Genomic DNA, 19040 nt, shown 5'->3' with positions numbered 1-19040 from the left:
TGTTTTTTTAATAAAGAAAATACAAACAATTGAACTTTTATACCTCTTGCATTTCATGGTCTTTGGATCCTACTATTTTACAAACTGTTTTTCTCTGTCAGCCAACTAAGGGAACTACTTCATGCATCAGGCAAAGTGGACTCCAATCCAAGCAGGGAATAAATCTACCACAAGAAATCTGTAAATCTTTGAAGTGCAACAAGACTTGGTAGTTCTTGCCTCAGCAGACTAATGTGGCTATCCTTAGAAGAGTTAAAGGGCCAGCCATTGAAGAGCCAATCCATTTTGTTAGGAATGTGCATGTTTTATGCTACATAGCATTTTTCATTCTTTTTGAGACAGAACTCTGTGCTAACTTGAAAGTTTACATACTCCTATCACAACTCAAAATTGGCCCAGTAACCAATTTCACATCACTTGAAGGTATGCTCTGGTTTGTAGCATTTGTAAAATGTGGGTTTTTTTCCCTTTCTTTCCCACTCTTGGTTGAAGCCTGGCAGGAGATTGTTTGAGGTAAATTGTGCTGGTAATCTGTCCCTCAGGCACATAACCCTGCTAATGAATTACTAGAAAAATCCTTTGTTTACTCACTGTCACCATTCCTGGCTGTTTAAAGATTTGCTAGAGTAATGCAAGGCTTGTAAAGCTTTGACACAGCCTTTAAGAGCTTAAATGTTTCTTTTGTGTGTGGACTTCCTTGCATACATAGGCTGGGCTTCACTCACCCTGCCCCCTTCACCTGTTTGATGTATTGGATTTGAAATTTTCCAGCATGGAGGAAAAGACAGTTGACTTTGTTCAAGCCATAGACAAAATAGGGTAACCCCCCTTAAGAAGCACATAAAGGACGCGGGTAGTGCTGTGGGTTAAACCACAGAGCCTAGGACTTGCCGATCAGAAGGTCGGTGGTTCGAATCCCCGCGACGGGGTGAGCTCCTGTTGCTCGGTCCCAGCTCCTGCCAACCTAGCAGTTCAAAAGCGTGTCAAAGTGCAAGTAGATAAATAGGTACCGCTCAGGCGGGAAGGTAAATGGCATTTCCGTGCACTGCTCTGGTTCGCCAGAAGCAGCTTAGTCATGCTGGCCACATGACCTGGAAGCTGTAAGCCAGCTCCCTCGGCCAATAAAATGAGATGAGCGCCACAACCCCAGAGTCGGTCACGACTGGACCTAATGGTCAGGGGTCCCTTTACCTTTACCTAAGGGCAGGAAAACTGTATTCTCCATAAAGGTAATTTTGCCTGAAATGGTGCTTGATCTCCAAAGGGCACCAGTGTATGGATCTGGACTATGTCTGGAAGGGGGACTGCCTGGGAATCCAGTACATGTGGCCTTGAGTATCATATTGGAAGAAAGGCAGGATATAAACACCCTAAATAAATGCAAAGCACAACCTTGGCTTCTGATATGGATTCAAAGGCATCACATGGCCAAGCCTCCTCTGAAACTATACAGGCTTTCCCATGAAAGGGACCTGGTTATATTTATCTAGCTGGAACCTTATATGCTTTCTTGGGTGGTCACTTACAGGAGGGATAGATAATTTTGTCCTGCATGCCCATAGACCTTTCTGGTTCAGACATATTAATGTCCTACTTGAGAGACACCTCCAGCAACCCTGGAGTCAGTTCCAAATGGAACATAGAAAGCTGCCTTCTACCATGACAGACAATCGAGTTGATTCAGTATCTGTCTAGTTCAGTGTTATTTCCTGGACGTATCTGGAGGTGCACTGCAGAAAAGGCTCGTTCCTGTGTTGCCATCCTCTGAACCTCTCATGGAGGAGGCACACAAAAAATGGCCTCAAATGATGGTCCAAGTCGGTTCATATGGGGAAAGGCAGTCCTTGAGGTATTGTGATCCTATCTCCTCTGTTACCATAATTAGGCCAGACCTCTCAGGCACAGGCATATCTGTTATAATAGGCCACCCCTACTCAGTCACAATCTTCTGTTCCAGTGGGGTGATGATTGGACATAAGGCACCCACTTGATTGTGCCGTGTGTGTGTGTGTGTGTGTGTGTGTGTGTGTGTGTGTAATATTGATTGTACCAAAGGCAACTGACTCTGTCAAAGGAGGTTGTGTGTGAATGGGTCCATTGAAGTCCTCAGTAAAAACCTCCTTAGGTTTTTATGAAACCTAAACCCAGAGCTTAATTTATGCCAGTGCTCAGCTCCGGAATCTATTGACAGCCCTGAGATTTGAAGGATGATCACCTGGAAAGCTGCAGGGAGAAAGTGTGATTTGCAGCAAAGGGGCAAGTAAGGGTGTGTAAAACCCTTCCCGTGCTTGGTCCCTGCAGCTGCCTCTCCCAGCCTCTGAACACACGCAGACGCTGTTTCTGTAACCAGCACGCACAGGTTTCGAATCTAGGGGGCTGCTGTGTGCAATGTCTTGGTAAAACCTGGCACCTACTTAAAAAAACTAAATAAAATGGAAATAGAAATTTCAGCCTTCCTGAAAAGTGCTATCTTTTCTGTTGCTTGTTTCTCATTGACTGACTTGGATGTAAAAAGGATAATCCATTATGAAATATTTCCAGCCAGAGGAGGCGGAGGAGGTGGTGGCGACTTGCAAGTAAGAGTCTGCAGGCACAGCTTGTGTACATATTTGTTGAAAGCTGGTTGGCAAATGGAGTCGCTTTTCAAACGTGTTCTTTCACCTATCAACAGAGCACAATTCTTGAGTACTTAATGTTCTGCAGATTGCATAAGCGCTGCTCTGGAAATATTTGGACAGGCTGAGAGCTCTTGTTTTCCTACTACTTTGTTTTGCTGCTGCCGTAGGCTGAATCCCGTGAAATAGAGGCCGGACTACTGGTGTTGTGAAATAAATTCCATCGTAAGGTTTATTTATAACACTTGGAAGGATAATTTATCCCCCCCCCCCTTTAGTCTGGTGTGTATCAGACATGTTGTCATCAAGAAGAGCAGCAGCCTCCTGGTCATAACTGGGCTGTTAAAAGTCTTCACCCAGTAAAATATCCTGCACTTTGCAATGGTTTGGCAACCAGCAAACGTGCTGAAGCTCAAGAACAAAGCTGATCCAGAAAACTCTGTGCCGGTGCCAAGGCTCCAGGGCTTCCTGCGCTACATTTGAATGTTTTATTTAGTTAGTTATTTAAAATATTTATAGGCCGCCTTTCCGGGTCAAACCCTCTCAAGGTTGTTTCTAGCATGCAAGCCACCATAAAAATTAAGACTACAATGCAATGCCAACAAACCAGTACTAACAATATAATGTAATCTTAGCATAATAGTACAGAAAGCAAAGCAAATGATCATATAGCACCAAACCAAAGAGTGGCACAATCAAACTTATGCAAATGCAGGTTTAAACAAATGGATCCTGAAAGCCTGATGGGGCCAGTTAGACTTCACTTGGAAAGGAGTTCCCCAGGCATGGGGCCATCACAGAGAAGGCAACCCTATCTGTTGTACTCATCAATCTACTGGAATTGATTTCACAGGGCCTCCGGGATATTCTCAAAGTGCAGGCACGTTAATATGGATGAAATCAGTACTTTCAGATAGCCTGGTTCCAAACCGCTGAGGGCTGGAAGGCAAATCCCATCGCTTTGAATTGAGCTTGGACGTGCAGCAGCAACTAGTGCAGTAAAGGTGTTACACATTCCAACTGAGGGCAACCAGAACTCTTCAGAGTATTTGAAATGCAGCTGCAGTGTATGTGTGCATATGAATAATTTAGGCATAAATTATATTGATCATTCTAAATCTTGCTCCTAATAAACCCATCATTGAATTTAATGCACACCATGTTGATGCTTTCTTGGCCTATTAATTCAATCTCAATACCTCTTTTCTGGGTTGATCACTGCCAGTTCTAATGCCATATGTGAAATCAGGATTGTTTGCCTCAGTACGCATCACTTTGCACTTCTTTCAGGGAATCTCATATGCCATTTTATAGCCCTTTTGCACAGGATTCAGAGATCATTTCGGAGCTCTTCGCAGCTGGTTTGGGACAGTTCAGTCCCTCCTGAATAATTGGGTATTATCGACAAATTTGGCCACCTCACTGCTTACCATATGACTCCATATCATTTGTGAACAAATTAAATAGCACCACTTCCGATATAGATTCTTTGGGGCAAGGGAACACCACCTATGTCTTCTCTCTGTTGTGAGAATAGTTTGTTCTTCTACCCACTGCTTCAGTATTCGAAACTCCCATTGTTCTAGGCGCATTTTGCGATAGGGAATTTCATTAGCGCAAGCTGTTTCTGAGCTCTCAGTGCAGTACTGCACTTAAGATTTCAGATTAAAACTGCAGAGTAGAAGGAAAAGAGGAGCTTTTTTCTGCCTCCCCACTTCCAGTTACTCTCTGAAGACTGGAGAAGAGACCCCCTTAAGAATATTAGGGGGCTGGGCAGGGGAAAGACTAGAGTGACCATGTGAAAAATGAACATAATATTTTAGCTGCAGTTCATTCATTTTTCAGCTTTGTATTCTTGTTATTAAAAAAGTGTGCCCGGACATTCCATTGTTGTGACCATAACCTAGATTTAAGGTGCCATTTAGCTCCTAGCTTTCATATCTCAGTTTCTAACACTGTACTGCTTCCTTTTTTTGTTTTGTTTTGCTCTTCATATCTTAAAACCACTGAATTAACTCCAAGAGCTTTTGGAGGGGAACTTTGTTTTTTTAAAAACGGAAGTCCACATCTGCTCATCCCTATCCAGATGTTTGCCAGCATTCTCACAGAATTTGAAAAGCTTAATGAGTCAGGACTTCCCTTAACCAGAAAAGGCCATGCTAATTCTTCCTTGGTCAGACTTGTTCTTCAATCTATTGATATAACAGTCTTGGCTTTAGAGATACTTTCTGCCAATTTATGCTGAATAAACTTTTTTCCTCACTCACCTGGAATACCATGTCTTCCCTTTGATTCCCCCTTTTAAGATCAACATTATTTTGCTTTCCAGGAGTCTGGAACAAAGAACAAAAACCTCACATCTGACTTCTTAATGAAGTCTTGAATATATGCCATCTAGATCCAGTGACTTAGTGGCTTTTAATTAGCCTCAGAATTTCATTGTGCTCACTCCATGATCAACCTAGTTCTTCAGATGCTCCCTCTGAAAAGAGTTCAAGCATGGGTATCTGTCCAACATTTTTCACAATTAAGACCACTACAGCCTTCACGTTGCTCCTAGAGACTCTGAGAAGCACCAGCCAATTCCTCAGTTATTCTACCCTTGAAAATGTATGCCACTACTTTTAAAACTTCTCTCTCTCCATTAAGTGCACGTTCCTCCTTAATATAAAAAGAGTTAATATAGAAAGTTTCACAACAACTCTAACAGGCTATATTGACAATTGCTGTCAGAAACCTTCCCAATGGACGCCACATGCGTATGTTTTCTTTTTGAAAGAGCAATGCAGAGAAGACAGTGGTGCAAAGGATCTTTGAAATGAGAGCCCCAGCTCATCCTGTTGCAATCAGTGCAAGGCATCACGTTGCTCTGAGTATCTTCTTCAATTATATGTGGGAACTAAGCCAGATTTCATAGCTGGAAAAGTCTTTGGGGCTCTTCTATAATCTTTTTGTTTATTTGCAGGATGGGGTAGGAGGTTAGCAAAGGAATGTATAGTGAGTATGGCTTCCTAATTGGCTCTTATATGGTTTTCTGTGGAAGATAGATCTGATTCTGACCTTGTTGTTAGGGTACTCACAGCAACGATGGCAAAGATAATCTAAAATGGACTCTATTGTTAAGCTGTGTACAATTGCATGGGGTGGTGAAACATAAGCTTTAATGGGCTACAGTCCACTGTGGCAAAATACAGAGGCAAGGAGAAACATCAGAAACCTCACTCTTCACTACACTGTCCTTCAGTTCTTCTCCACAGAAATTGGCAGTTGTACTTTTTTCTCTTTGGTGCATTAAAAAAGTGGATTCTTCCTTCTTTTTCTAACAAGTTGGAAACCTGTTTTCTTTGCTTCAAGGAAAATCAGTTTTGTTGGCATAGCTTAGAAGTGTATTACTTATTGCGCTTTTTGTGGCAAATCATGAGAGCTTTCCCTCATCTTTCCCCCCCTTCATTTTCCTCTACTGACACATGCTGCTCAATTGTGGTGTTATATTTAAACAAATCAATTTTGTTGCAGAGTTTTCCCCTGTCATGATGATCACTTTTACAGCACAAATCCCATTGATTTTTCCTGCCCCACAGCCCTGAAGGAAAAGGGAAGGGGGGGGGCGGAGAGAAGAGAAACCAGTTGATGAATTGCATCAAGATCTCTGGAGAGACTAATTTTGTGGCTTCTTGGAAGATTCCAGCTCCTGGCCGCTTTCCATTCTTCTGTTCCTCTTGCTGGAACAAGCCTGCGCTCCTGATGGAAGTAAAATGGTACCCACACGGGAACGTGAGCTATCGTAGAGACTGATAGAGAGAAAGCCTAAGCACGAGAGAGGCGAGGGCTGCAGGGTTGAAAGAATATTCCAGCTGAGGTCAGCAATGGCTTGTCAGGCAGGCCATGAACTTGGTCAGACCCCAACCTTTTTACCAAAGAGAACCCAATTCTCAGTAGTAATGGCAGTCAGTATGAAGCCCTCCCCTGACCGCCCTGACAGTATGCCCTTAATGTTTACATTCTGTGGACTTGAAGTCAGAATAATTGGTGTGCTACATGCTGACTTTGATTTTTCCTTCACGGTTTTCAACTGTTCTTTCCCAACACCACCTTTTTCTTTTTCTTTCTGATCGCAGAAACAGCTAAGTGGAAGGGGATGCCTCAGTCGGGGGGGGGGTGTATGTGGTCAGTTTACCTGCTAATATAATTGCTTGACTATTTTTTCACAAATCCCCCCCTCTTAAAAAAGCAATCTCTATTACCAAGACTTCATTTTTAACTTGCTGTCTATGCTAAGCAAATAAATTTACCCGCGTTTAGTTTTTAATCCCCTAAAATAGGGGTGGGCAACCTTTTATTTATTTATTTAGAAGACATCTGAAAGCAGCCTTCTTTAGGGAAGTTTTTAATGTTTGATCTTTTATTGTGTTTTTTATATTCCATTGGGAGCCACCCAGAGTGGCTGGGGGTATAAATAATAAATTTTTATTTTATTTTATTTTATTTTTCATACAGAGGGCCATATTCCCTCCTAGGGGTGCCAGTGGGGTGTGTGTCAGAGGAGTGGATGAAACTAACAAATGCATTTTTGACCTTTTGTGGGGAAGGTTAGTGTTCCACACACTGTCCTCCATCCAGACAAGCAACAGTTCAAGGGTGCATTCCTGTCAAGACAGGGTGCAAAGTAGGCTTGGTTAAGTGTGAGGCCTGGGGAAAGGAAGTATTGACTGAGGAGGTGCCATAGCCTAGAAGAGTCCCAACGAGAGGGGTGGGTTGCATTTGGCCCCTGGGCTTGAGTGCCCCCCCCCCACTAAAAGGTAAAATAGCCACAGAATGTAGACTTAACCATGCAACTTGAAGCTTGCCTTCTCAAGCATAAGTCCATCTGATTCAATGGGACTTACATTTTCGTAAGCATGTCTAGGACTGTAGCTTTAAAATACTGAACCCAAACAATCCAACTCACACAACTTCACAGGCTTCTCAAGGCTTTACAGCATAGGGAGGTAAAAACTAAGTCCTGGGGGCCGGATCTGGCCAGTCGCCTTCTAAATCCAGCCCACGGACGGTCCGGGAATCAGTGTGTTTTTACATGAGTAGAATGTGTCCATTTATTTAAAATGCATCTCTGGGTTATTTGTGGGGCATTTGAATTCATTCATATCCCCCCCAAAAAATATAGTCTGAGGGACACAAGGTCTGAGGGACAGTGGACTGGCCCCCTGCTGAAAAATTTTGCTGACCCCTGCTTTACAGGATAGTCAGATGGTCATACAGTGGTACTGTTCAGATGGTCTCCCTCCTCTTCCACTGGCCCCCTTGGTCCTGGATTTTGTCCAGGAAGTACATACATCAGGAATGGCCCTCAGACTTTTGACTCCTCCTTCCATTTTTAGTTGCCCTCACTGTGAGAATTAATAACCAGGAGACCTTATTTCCTTAAAAGTAAGATGCTCTCTTACCCTGGGAGATTGGTTGTTGTTGTTGTTGTTGTTGTTGTTGTTGTTGTTGTTGTTAGCGTGAGCTGAGAGTTAAGTTGTTCCAAGACTTCTCATTTAAATATGGGAAATACTGACTCCATTGTTTGGCTGAGAAAAGAGAGTGAGACTAAGGACTGCTGCTGCTGTTCTCCCCATACAGTCCTGAGGGAGCATCTTATCTGCAAGAGAGATTTCCAAAACTGCTACTTGGTTAATGTACTCAAAACTAAAAACAAGGTGAAGGGTTAGTTCCCAGTGCAGAGAAGGTAACACTTTCATTTGCATGCTGCTCTATTTTGATTTCCAACAGCTCGTTTAAAACATTTTAAATTGACCCAAAATAGTTTTAGTTGCAACATTCTCCCACTCTTTTGTTTTTATTCTCGTTCCAAACAATTTTTCTGCCCATCGTGGACCAGTTAAGTTTGCTTTGGAGGTAAATCTCATTGTAGTAAACATCCTGCCTTTGCTACTCTCCCTTTTCCTCCCTCCTTGTCTAAACAACTCAGAATTTAGTGCAGCAGCTGTGGGGGCTGCATTATAGAGCCTGACAGGAGTGCTATGCTGCTGTTGGCTGTTGTTTGCTGCATGCCATCAATCATCCTCACCACATGGTCCTTAGCTTCCAGCTGTGTGTATGTGTGTTAAATGCATGGTGGACAATAATAATCTGCAATAACCATTTTTTACACTATGATGGAGCATTGTGCTGCTGATACCTGGATTATAGCACCATTGCAAAGTATCAAAACTAGAAGGCCAGTCTCTCATTCACAAAAAGGCATGGTCTCTGGTATCCTGGCTCTGGAAACTGACAGCACAGCTCCATACTTGCAATGTGCTGTGTGTATTGGAGCAGAGAGCAAAGCATAAAACTCACCTTGCAGAGTTAAGTCACTGATGAGAGGGTGCTTTTTGGCACAAGTGTGGGTTTTGATTAGCCAAGAAAAACACCTAAAAGACCGAATATAAGCATTGTCTTTTTTAAAAAAATGCTAAAATTTTGAGGGTTTTAAAGTGTTTTTTGTTTGTGTGTCCTCAGCAATATCTGTTTAATGTTTCTTGGTATTTGGCACCAATTGCACTGCAATAGTTACACAATGGTGTTCACAAGAACCAACAAAGGACTATCGACTCATGAGAGCTAATCCAGTATAACCAACAGAGTGTTGGAGTCTATGGAGACTTAAGTTCACATTGTTTCTTGGCCAATAACATTATTAGAAGATCTTACTGACAAACCATGATTTTGGGAGACTTGCCTGCTTTTGTTTTACATTCTCTCAACCCTCAGCTTCCTAAATTCAACACCATCTCCATAATGCAGCATCCTCTGGAAATGGAGGAAATAGTTTGCCAAATCATTTTTAACCTTTCTTCACCATGCTTTGGTGTGATGTCCAAATAGAGCAAGCATAGGCAAACTCTGCCCTCCAGATGTTTTGGGACTACAACTCCCATCATCCCTAGCTAACAGGACCAGTGGTCAGGGATGATGGGAATTGTAGTCTCAAAACATCTGGAGGGCTGAGTTTGCCTATGCCTGAAATAGAGCCTTGGATTATAATCTGGGAAAGATTTAGATAGGCTTTTCTTCTAGAAAAAAAGGTGCCAGTATTGCATATCCTTGAATTCCCTCAGAAAAAACCCACTGGATTTAGGTGCTGGTTGTGATTTATAACCCTCCAGATACTTTTAGGCTCTGGCCTTACCATGCCATAAAAATTACATATCCTTCTTGATAATACACTCCATGTACTGAATACAAATGATCCAAATGTGAGTTCTTGGTGGCTTGTCTCACATCTAGAATTTTGTTTAGGATGGAATTCTTTCTGAGCCAAGCATCTTCTGGGGGCTTTTAATCTCTGGGAAAATACGCACGGAGTTATTTTGAAGTATATGTTTATATTTGTTGTCACTCAGTCTTTAGCACTATCATTAATTAACAGTTTTTGTTTTCCTGAAACCAATTGGATACATTGGGATATAAACTGAGACAGAAATAAGTGAGGCTGGGATATAGAAGGGGACTGCATTGTTACAAGATAATTCTACCGACTTGGCATTTCATCTCAGAGTTTGGAAGGGCTGGCAAAAGAAGCAGGATTTTGAAGGGTGACCAATTGCTGCTAGTCATTATTGCTGTATTCTACATCCACTGTTGGAGGCAGCATGTGTCTGAATACCAGTTGCTGGGAATGACAAGTGGGGAGAGATCCTGGTTACAGCAGATGCCCACAGCATCTGGTTGCCCACTGTGAGAACAGGATGCTAGGCTGAGTGGGGTTTTGGCTTATCTTCTTATGTTCTTATGCAATAACCACCTATCCTAGTTGCACCCGTTGCACTTATCTATCTATCTATCATCTCATCATCTATCTACCTCTCTCTCTCACACACACACTAAAGGTTAGAGCAGAAGTATATAGTAAAAGCTGCTGTTAAAAGAATGTAGAGGAAGTAACAGGGGTCAGCAACCTTTTTCAGCTGTGGGCCGGTCCACCATATCTCAGATCATGTGGTGGGCCGGACTATATTTTGAAAAAAATAATAATGAATGAATTCCTATGCCCCACAAATGACCCAGAGATGAATTTTAAATAAAATCACACATTCTACTCATGTAAAAACACCAGGCAGGCCCCACAAATAACCCAGAGATGCATTTTAAACAAGAGGACACATTCTACTCATGTAAAAACACGCTGATTCCCAGACCATCCGCAGGCTGGGTTGAGAAGGCGATTGGGCTGCATCCGGGCCCCGGGCCTGAGGTTGCATACCCCAGGTATATAACATATTGCTTCCCTCCCCCCTCTGCACCCAACCCTAAAACATAATATTTAGCCACCAGATCAGTGTTCAAGATACATTCCCCACCCCACACCCCGAGGAAAACTATAATGCTGGCAAAGCATGCTTGATGGCAGCGGCGTAGCGTGGGTTATCAGCACCCGGGGCAAGGCAAGTAATTTGCGCCCCCTAACCCGGGGCAAGGCAAATAATTTGCGCCCCCTAACCCGGGGCAAGGCAAGTACAGTAATTTACTCTCCCAAGCAGCAGCAGCAGCGAGGCTTCTCTTTCCCCCGCGCTCTCCTGGAGCTGCCTCTTTTCTTTCCTTTTTTCCCTTTCTCCAAGGCTTTTCGCTTTCTCTCCTTAATTGATTCCTCCTCCACACCGCAGTGTTTCCTAGCTGCTTCCCCCCCCTTCCCCTCTCTCTCCTCCTCGCTCTGCTTGCCTTGCCCTGCACCGGCAGCAGCAGGCGCAGCCAGACCCCCGCCAGCCAGCCCGCCCGCCCGCCCACCCGGCTTCCTCTCCTTTTTTTGCCCGCGGCAGAAGGCTTCGCTCTCCCCCTTCCGCGACCTCCTCGCCAAGCCGAGCGAGCGCGGGCTCCCTAACCCGTGGATTTTAGTAGAGGCAGAGAGCTGCTAGTGCGAGCGCGCCCCCCGCCCATGTTGCGCCCGGTGCGGCCGGCCCCCCTGGCACCCCCCACGCTACGCCACTGCTTGATGGAGGATTTTTATATATATATATATATATATATTTTGAGACAGTGATGACTTTATTGAGAGGGGAGATGTTACGGAAACAGTCAAGTTTCTTCCAGCCTCTCCACTTCCTCAGAGGCAGGTGGAACAAGAGAAGGCCTCTTACTGCAAGATACAGAGCCGAGTTGTAAGAAAATTAAGAAATGGAACTCTGCCTTTACTCCTTTGATGCCATGTGAACCAACAAGTCTACCACGCGGTTGCTGTATCCATATTCATTGTCGTACCAGGAGACCAGCTTCACAAAGTGGTCGTTGAGAGCAATGCCAGCAGCAGCATCAAAGATGGAGGAGTGGGTATCACCACTGAAGTCACAGGAGACAACCTGGTCCTCGGTGTATCCCAGGATACCCTTCATAGGGCCTTCGGAGGCTGCCTTCACAACCTTCTTAATGTCATCATACTTGGCTGGTTTCTCCAAGCGGCATGTTAAGTCCACAACAGAAACATTGGGAGTTGGGACGCGGAAAGCCATCGCTGTGAGTTTCCATTCAGCTCAGGGATGACCTTGCCAACAGCCTTTGCTGCACCTGTGGAAGCTGGGATGATGTTCTGAGCAGCTCCTCTGCCATCTCACCACAGTTTCCCAGAGGGACCATCCACAGTCTTCTGTGTGGCTGTAATGGCATGGACTGTGGTCTTAAGGCCTTCCACAATGCCGTAGTTGTCATTGATGACCTTGGCCAGGGGTGCCAGGCAGTTGGTGGTGCAAGAAGCATTGCTGACGATTTTCAGAGAGTTGTCATACTTCTCATGATTGACACCCATCACAAACATGGGAGCATCTGCTGATGGGGCAGAGATTACAACACGCTTGGCACCGCCCTTCAAGTGAGCGCCGGCCTTTTCTAGGGTGGTGAAAACACCAGTGGATTCAACAACGTATTGCGCACCAGCATCGCCCCACTTTATGTTGGCAGGGTCATGCTCCTGGAAGACAGTGATGGCATGTCCATTGATCACAAGTTTCCCATTTTCGGCCTTCACATCACCACGGAAACGGCCATGAGTGGAGTCATACTTGAACATGTAGACCATGTAGTTCAGATCAATGAAAGGGTCGTTGATGGCCACAACCTCAACTTTTCCAGAGTTAAATGAAGCTCTGCAGACCAGACGGCCAATGCAGCCAAATCCGTTAACTCCGATTTTCACCATTTTCGTCTCTGGAAATTGTGATCCCGAGGGGTCCCTGACCTAACTCAGCTCCGCAGTGCAGTGAGGAGGTCTTGATGGAGGATTATTGGCCATGCTCAAGAACCTCAGTGTCATTAGCTTGTAAAGAGGCAGTGAACTGCTTCTTGCTGAGGCTAGTGAGCAGAATAAAAGGCAGCCTCACATGGTGGCCCTTTCTCTCCATCTGCCTCCATATCGTGCTCCATACAAATTAGATTTGGCAGTGAACCCAGCTATCAATGGGAGTGTTAGATACCGGACCTGTGATTATGCTTCCCAGGCCTGCCCTGGCGCAAAAGAGTGATACCAGCAACCAGGCAATCAAAGGCTGAATGTGCTCAGTGGGTAGAAGGCAAGGGGAGAGGAGGGCTGGTATTTCAGCAGTGCTTAAAGGTGGTTTCTGAACGTAAAAACAATTGATTTGTAAATGGCAATTAGGAAAGCATTATTTTGTACATGGCTTTGGTGCATTGACTCCAAACAAACAATTTGCTAGGAAGCTTTACTGGTTTTCAATCTTATTTAAAACCCTGTCCTCCACCCCCACCCTCCGCACCATATATGAACAAACCTACTATTTCTTAGACTGTCCCAAGCTATATCAGTAGGGGGTAATGTATACTTTATAAAGTACAAGTTGTAAAATATATCTATCTCTCTTTCAAACAAAGAAACACACACACACACACACACACACACCTAAGTTCAGATTAATTTCAAATTCTTATAAATCCTAAGGGCACCACCACCACTACCCACCACACACCCCAAAATTAGACATGCCAAAAACTTCCTGCCCTGCTGTGACAACATACCGGGAATCAAGAGAGGTGAGACAAGCAGAGGTGGAGAAGTGGCTTCAAGAGTGATGAGACCACTGGATGAGGAGAGAAGGATATAACATTAATGCACCCCACCCCCCAGGATATTCTTAAGTAATTTTAAACAAATTTATAATTTACAAAAGTAGAGATTGCCCTTTACTTGGCCTCATATGCATTAATTTGTTTTAGTGAAATAAACTTAATTGCTTCGTTTACAATTGACAGGAAATCATTCCAAGTGGCGGGATTTATACCTACTCTTTTAGAACACTTTTAGATAAACATAGTAATTATTTGCTTTTCTGCTTGTAAAGTCCTTTGTATCCATTGGTAAGCAGGCCTTGGCTTCTTTTATTCTTGCCCTCCTGTTACCCAGGAGGAATGAAGAAATAATACTATTCTCCTTTTTAATTTCCCTCACTGAACCCATTAAAATCTGTGATCTAAATTGCCTCTTTTGTGGCATTAATTTTTTTTCCTGAAAAAAAGATGTAAACATGCATAATATGTAGCATATTCTACATTGAGGACCTGTTTTTTTAAAAAATATGAATAGGAATTTGCATGTTCTAGCTACCATTTTAATTTGGGTAATTAATGTTTGGCTCTGGCTGGGAGTGCTGCACTCAATGCATCAGGGTGTGTGCGTGTTCCAAAAATGGTGCTCTCAGACATGGGGAAAAGATGTCCAGCACATGCTCTCAAAAGAATTTCAGGAAGACTTGGGAAAAGAAAACCTGAGAGTTTCAATGGTGCGAAGAATGGATCAAATCACCTTACTGAGGGTAGGAGGGGGAAATAAGAGATCAGCAGCCATGCAACTTCATCAGGGCATGGTGAAGTCAGAAATCAGAGGGGTTTGTGGGGAAAGAGAACTTCTGGGGTCTTTTTTATTGTTTGCCACTGGGTGTGGGGTAAGTGGCATCTTATAGAGTGACAGCTATAAAATTAGATAATCGGTTAATCGCTGGCAAATTAGCCTCATGTCTTTTGCAGAGAACAAATACGGTATTTATGTAAAAGTTGTTAATAGTTTCTTCCTTTTCTAATTGGCAGAAATAAATGCAAAATGCATGATAATTAGGCAGCTGATGAATTCAGTTGTACAATTATGCCTAAAGCTATGCCCCAGCACTTAATGCTGCATGCTCTGAGCAATCAAAGGGAACCTATTTATATGGTTTATTTATAAAACAAAGTTACAGATGAAGTAACAGTGGCAGATAGACTTCAAGCACAGCAACTTGAAGTCAGCATTCTAAAATGTTTATATAGTATGCAGGATATACCTACCTACTGGGTTGGCAACCTGATATGTCCCCACGCCATTTTTAAAGTTGGGATTCATAGCTGTAAACATATCTAGATAATATTGAAAAAATAGCCTTAGTTGGTAGGTGTGCAGCCCCAGTGCATGTCTGTATGGCATGTAGGAAAACATAGAAAGTGAGTACCTCTGAGGATGGTTATAATTCTGATTTTGTTGACCTCAAATTGCAAAAGAGAAGTGGGATACCAATTTTAATTCAGGAAAAGTGACTTTCAACTGTCAGTTGTTTGAGGAAAGGCCCTCTCTCTCTCTGTGTGTGTATAAAACAATAAAATATGGGGAAATAGGTTGGCAGAAGTGTGTGGGGGGCACTGACAGCTATCAGATTGTGGTCTGTCTGAGGCTGTTGTCTGAATGATGGATATTTCCCTATTGAGACATCTTTTCAGGTTTTGAAGAGGTATAATCTAAAACCAAATCAACAGACCCAGCTTTTGCCATAAGCAACTCCTTGCCTTGCTATTTTGTACTTCCAACCTTGGGCTTTTCATCAAGAAGCCTGCTATTTTCTTTCTGACAACCACACATTACAAACATAAAAATTTACTAGTCCTAACAGAGTAGAAATTGGCACTTGCTCATTTTGAGAAGGCTGCAGTATAAAAATCCTTTCTGCGGTGTGTGTGTTGGAGTGGATCTTCCCAACACTGTTAGAGAGGGGCTTCGTTCCCAGTAACTGCATGATCTAACACGAAGATGACAGTTGGTTACTTTGGTGCCAAGAGGGCTGTGCAAGCCACTGAAGGGTGAACTTCACCCATAATCCTGGCTTCCTTCTAACTTTGCAGTTAGCCTAAGAGTCACATGTAACAGTGTATTGAACAGTTCAGCTGGCTGTTTTACCCTTTCTCTTCCCATATTTACCAGTACAGTGGTACCTCGGGTTACATACGCTTCAGGTTACATACACTTCAGGTTACAGACGCCGCTAACCCAGAAATAGTACCTCGGGTTAAGAACTTTGCTGCAGGATGAGAACAGAAATCGCGCAGCAGTGGCGCAGCAGCAGCAGCGGGAGGCCCCATTAGCTAAAGTGGTACCTCAGGTTAAGAACAGTTTCAGGTTAAGAACAGACCTCCGGAATGAATTAAGTACGTAGCCAGAGGTACCACTGTACTATTTGCTGTTGAATGGAGTCCCACTCAACTCAACAGGATACACTGGGCAAACATGCATAGGATTAGGCTGAAGTCCTATGCATACTCATTTGAGAGTTGAGCCCCATTGGAATCAGTGGGAGAACATGGCTAGGATGTGACTGCTAATCTCTAGCCATACTGACTACGCTAATCCTGTTTTCTTCTTGTTCAGAACTTGCAGTGCCTCTGGACCTAAAGATGACTGTTTCTTAGAGAAGGGCAAGTCCCTGTCATGCCAGTACGATGTTAGCTTGAAAATAAACTCAGCTACTTAAAAACAATGAAGCAGAATATGGCTTGGCTTATTTCCGAGACAATCAGATCCACCATCCTAGCTGTGCAGCCTACAAAAATGGACACCCCCCCATTCTATTTCTTTAAAAGACTGCCTTACTGAGCCAGTGACAGCAGCTGCAGTAAGAGGGGAAAGACACCATTCCTTCCCTCCCTTCTCCTTAAGGGTTGTGGAGGGGGGTCCTATGTCCTAGCACAGGGAGGAAACTAAAGACCCCCTTCCTCTCACTCCCCTGGTGCTGGAATGCTGCCCCAGCTCTTGTGGTATGTGGGATATTTAAAGGAAGGGAAGTGGAAAGGTTGTTTATTGGGGGGTGGTATTGAGTGAGTGGATCAGATTTTAATCTGAGCCAGATAAGAATTTGGATGTGTTTGATGCTTGGCTGCAGAGTTGCCAGAAGGAGGAGTGCAAGGCATCACCCAACCGTCTTAGAGACTCAACTCCGGGTTTAACCTTTTCATAATGATACAAATTGAGTTACAATCCACGTGCAAACTCCCCCTCCCCCACTTTTTTTCATACTGCAAATGGAAATGCAACTTTGGGAGGGAAGGATAGCATTGAACTGTAAGAGCAATGGGGGGAAACCCAACCCAACCTATTCCATTTGACCTTGTGGTGGCAACACTTCACATAAATTGGGTAGCACCTGCTGAAGAAATTGGGCAGGGTGTCTGCAGAATGCCATTAGGCTTGCTAGAAGAGAAGAGAGGAAAATTAAAAACTTGCCCCTTCCCTGCCTTCAAGTCCAATTGGGCCAGTGTTGGACAAGAAAGCAATATCCAAGTGTCTGTTAAGGACATAGACTCTCTGTTAAGGATTTTTGGTTGCTATATAGTACTGTACTCCAGTTCAAAACCCACATTTTATTTACCTCTTCCCGGGAGTAACAATATCAGAAAGAAAGTAGGATTCTGGCCAACTGGGAGTAAGATGGAAGAAGAAACAAACTCCATTTTTTTCTGGAGACATGGGGACTGCCACGCTTTGGAGTGAGCAAGCAAGTGGTTGGTTGTTCTGATGGAAAATTTAAAAATAAATAACTTTTTTTTAAAGTAACCCTTATGAAACAAGAAGTCTTTTTCCCACCCGACGGTTCTCCTCCACTGGTGGTGTTTATTCTCCATCCCGGTAACTTGCAGAAGAGCTGAAAGTGTTATTTGTTCTAATTGCTTGGAATTTTGGCAGACTAGATGAGACGCCACTCATGTGTGCCTGCCTGGGCATTTATAAGTTGCAGCTGTGCTCTCCTGGTCTAATCACACTGTTGGAAAGTCAATCGAGTCCTGCAAAAATGTAGTCGCCTTTGTTGCAGGCTATCTCCCTTCCATGCTTTCTGAAAGAAAAAAGAAAAGAAAAAGAACTTTAGAAGTGATTGGTTTTTTAATATACAAGGAAGCTTTGTTGAGGCTTCACTTGAAGGGAACCATTTCCATCAAATGCAAACTTTTGTGTCCCATGTAATGAAATAATGTGCTGGATTATTATTATTATTATTGTTATTGTTGTTATTGTTATTATTTGAAGAGAAACTAAGTGGTTTGGAAAAATTAGGAAAGCAAAAAAGGAAACCAAATTCCAGAAAACAATTTAAATCATGTGATCGAGTCAGAGATCTACCTTGCTACAGTTAACTGGTTCCAACCTTATAAATGAAGTGTTGATTTTTCAAACACTGTAACTACCACTACTACCAGGAGCCAAAGACTTTTATCAGTTATTGCTTATTAATATATGAAATTCAGTTCCCAGTCCCTTGGCCTTCTCCCTGTCTCTTAGTTCCATGCTAAAAGCATGCATGCCTTCCTAAGCCTGGGTCCAGTGTGGTGTAGTGGTTAAGAGCAGTAGACTCCTAATCTGGTGAACCGGGTTTGCGTCTCCGCTCCTCCACATGCAGCTGCTGGGTGACTTTGGCCTAGTCACACTTCTCTGAAGTCTCTCAGCCCCACTCACCTCACAGAGTGTTTGTTGTGGGGGAGGAAGGGAAAGGGGAATGTTAGCTGCTTTGAGACTCCTTTGGGTAGTGATAAAGCGGGATATCAAATCCAAACTCCTCCTCCTCCTCCTCCTCCTCCTCTTCTTCATTGACTTCTCTAATACTATCTCCACTTTCACTTCTTCAGCTCTGAAAATCTTTAATTTGGGATGGCACACCTAAGAACTACCACAGATTGCCTTTTGGTATAACTAAGTGTTGTTGATCTTTGATTTTTTTTACATGTAAATCTGAAAATGTAATGTGTATATGAAACTAGTCTGTTTTTGAAAATGTGTGCATCATGCATCTGATAAAGTATTTCATAATGAGCCTGTGAAAGCTCATTATTAGTACTTAAGATGCCTCAACACTCATTTTTGCTGCAGCAGTCCCTGCCAACTATTTGGATGTTCATTCATCTGAGAGCCAGGAACTGGCTATAGCTCCCCTTCAAGTGCACACTCATTGGCAAATCTCTTTGCTGCTGCATAGTGATGTGGTTTACACAATAAAATCCTGGCTTAATAAGCCAGGGCAAACTTCATATCCATACAGCCCCTTCATGCAAGTAGGGCAACAAAACAAGAAGTCACAGTTAACCATAGTTTTCAGTTACCTGTAAACTGGGAACTGTGGTTAATGGCTTCTTTGTTTTCCTGCTTGCACAAAA

General features: G+C 43.3%; 1 protein-coding gene and 1 pseudogene across 13 annotated transcripts in view; one reads left to right on the top strand and one right to left on the bottom strand.

The window, feature by feature from the left end:
- ZMIZ1 (zinc finger MIZ-type containing 1) overlaps positions 1-19040 on the top strand; it is a 386929-nt gene that overhangs the window by 97883 nt on the left and 270006 nt on the right. The window lies entirely within an intron of this gene.
- Positions 11624-12862, bottom strand: LOC308478226 (glyceraldehyde-3-phosphate dehydrogenase pseudogene; annotated as a pseudogene). Its single transcript has one exon. The product of its transcript is annotated as a glyceraldehyde-3-phosphate dehydrogenase pseudogene (transcript).

Source organism: Podarcis pityusensis (assembly GCF_964106645.2).
Source record: "Podarcis pityusensis genome assembly, chromosome: 5".
NCBI classification, from domain to species: domain Eukaryota; kingdom Metazoa; phylum Chordata; class Lepidosauria; order Squamata; family Lacertidae; genus Podarcis; species Podarcis pityusensis.
Note: the sequence above shows the minus strand (reverse complement) of the source record. Positions and strands in the feature narration are given on the sequence as shown.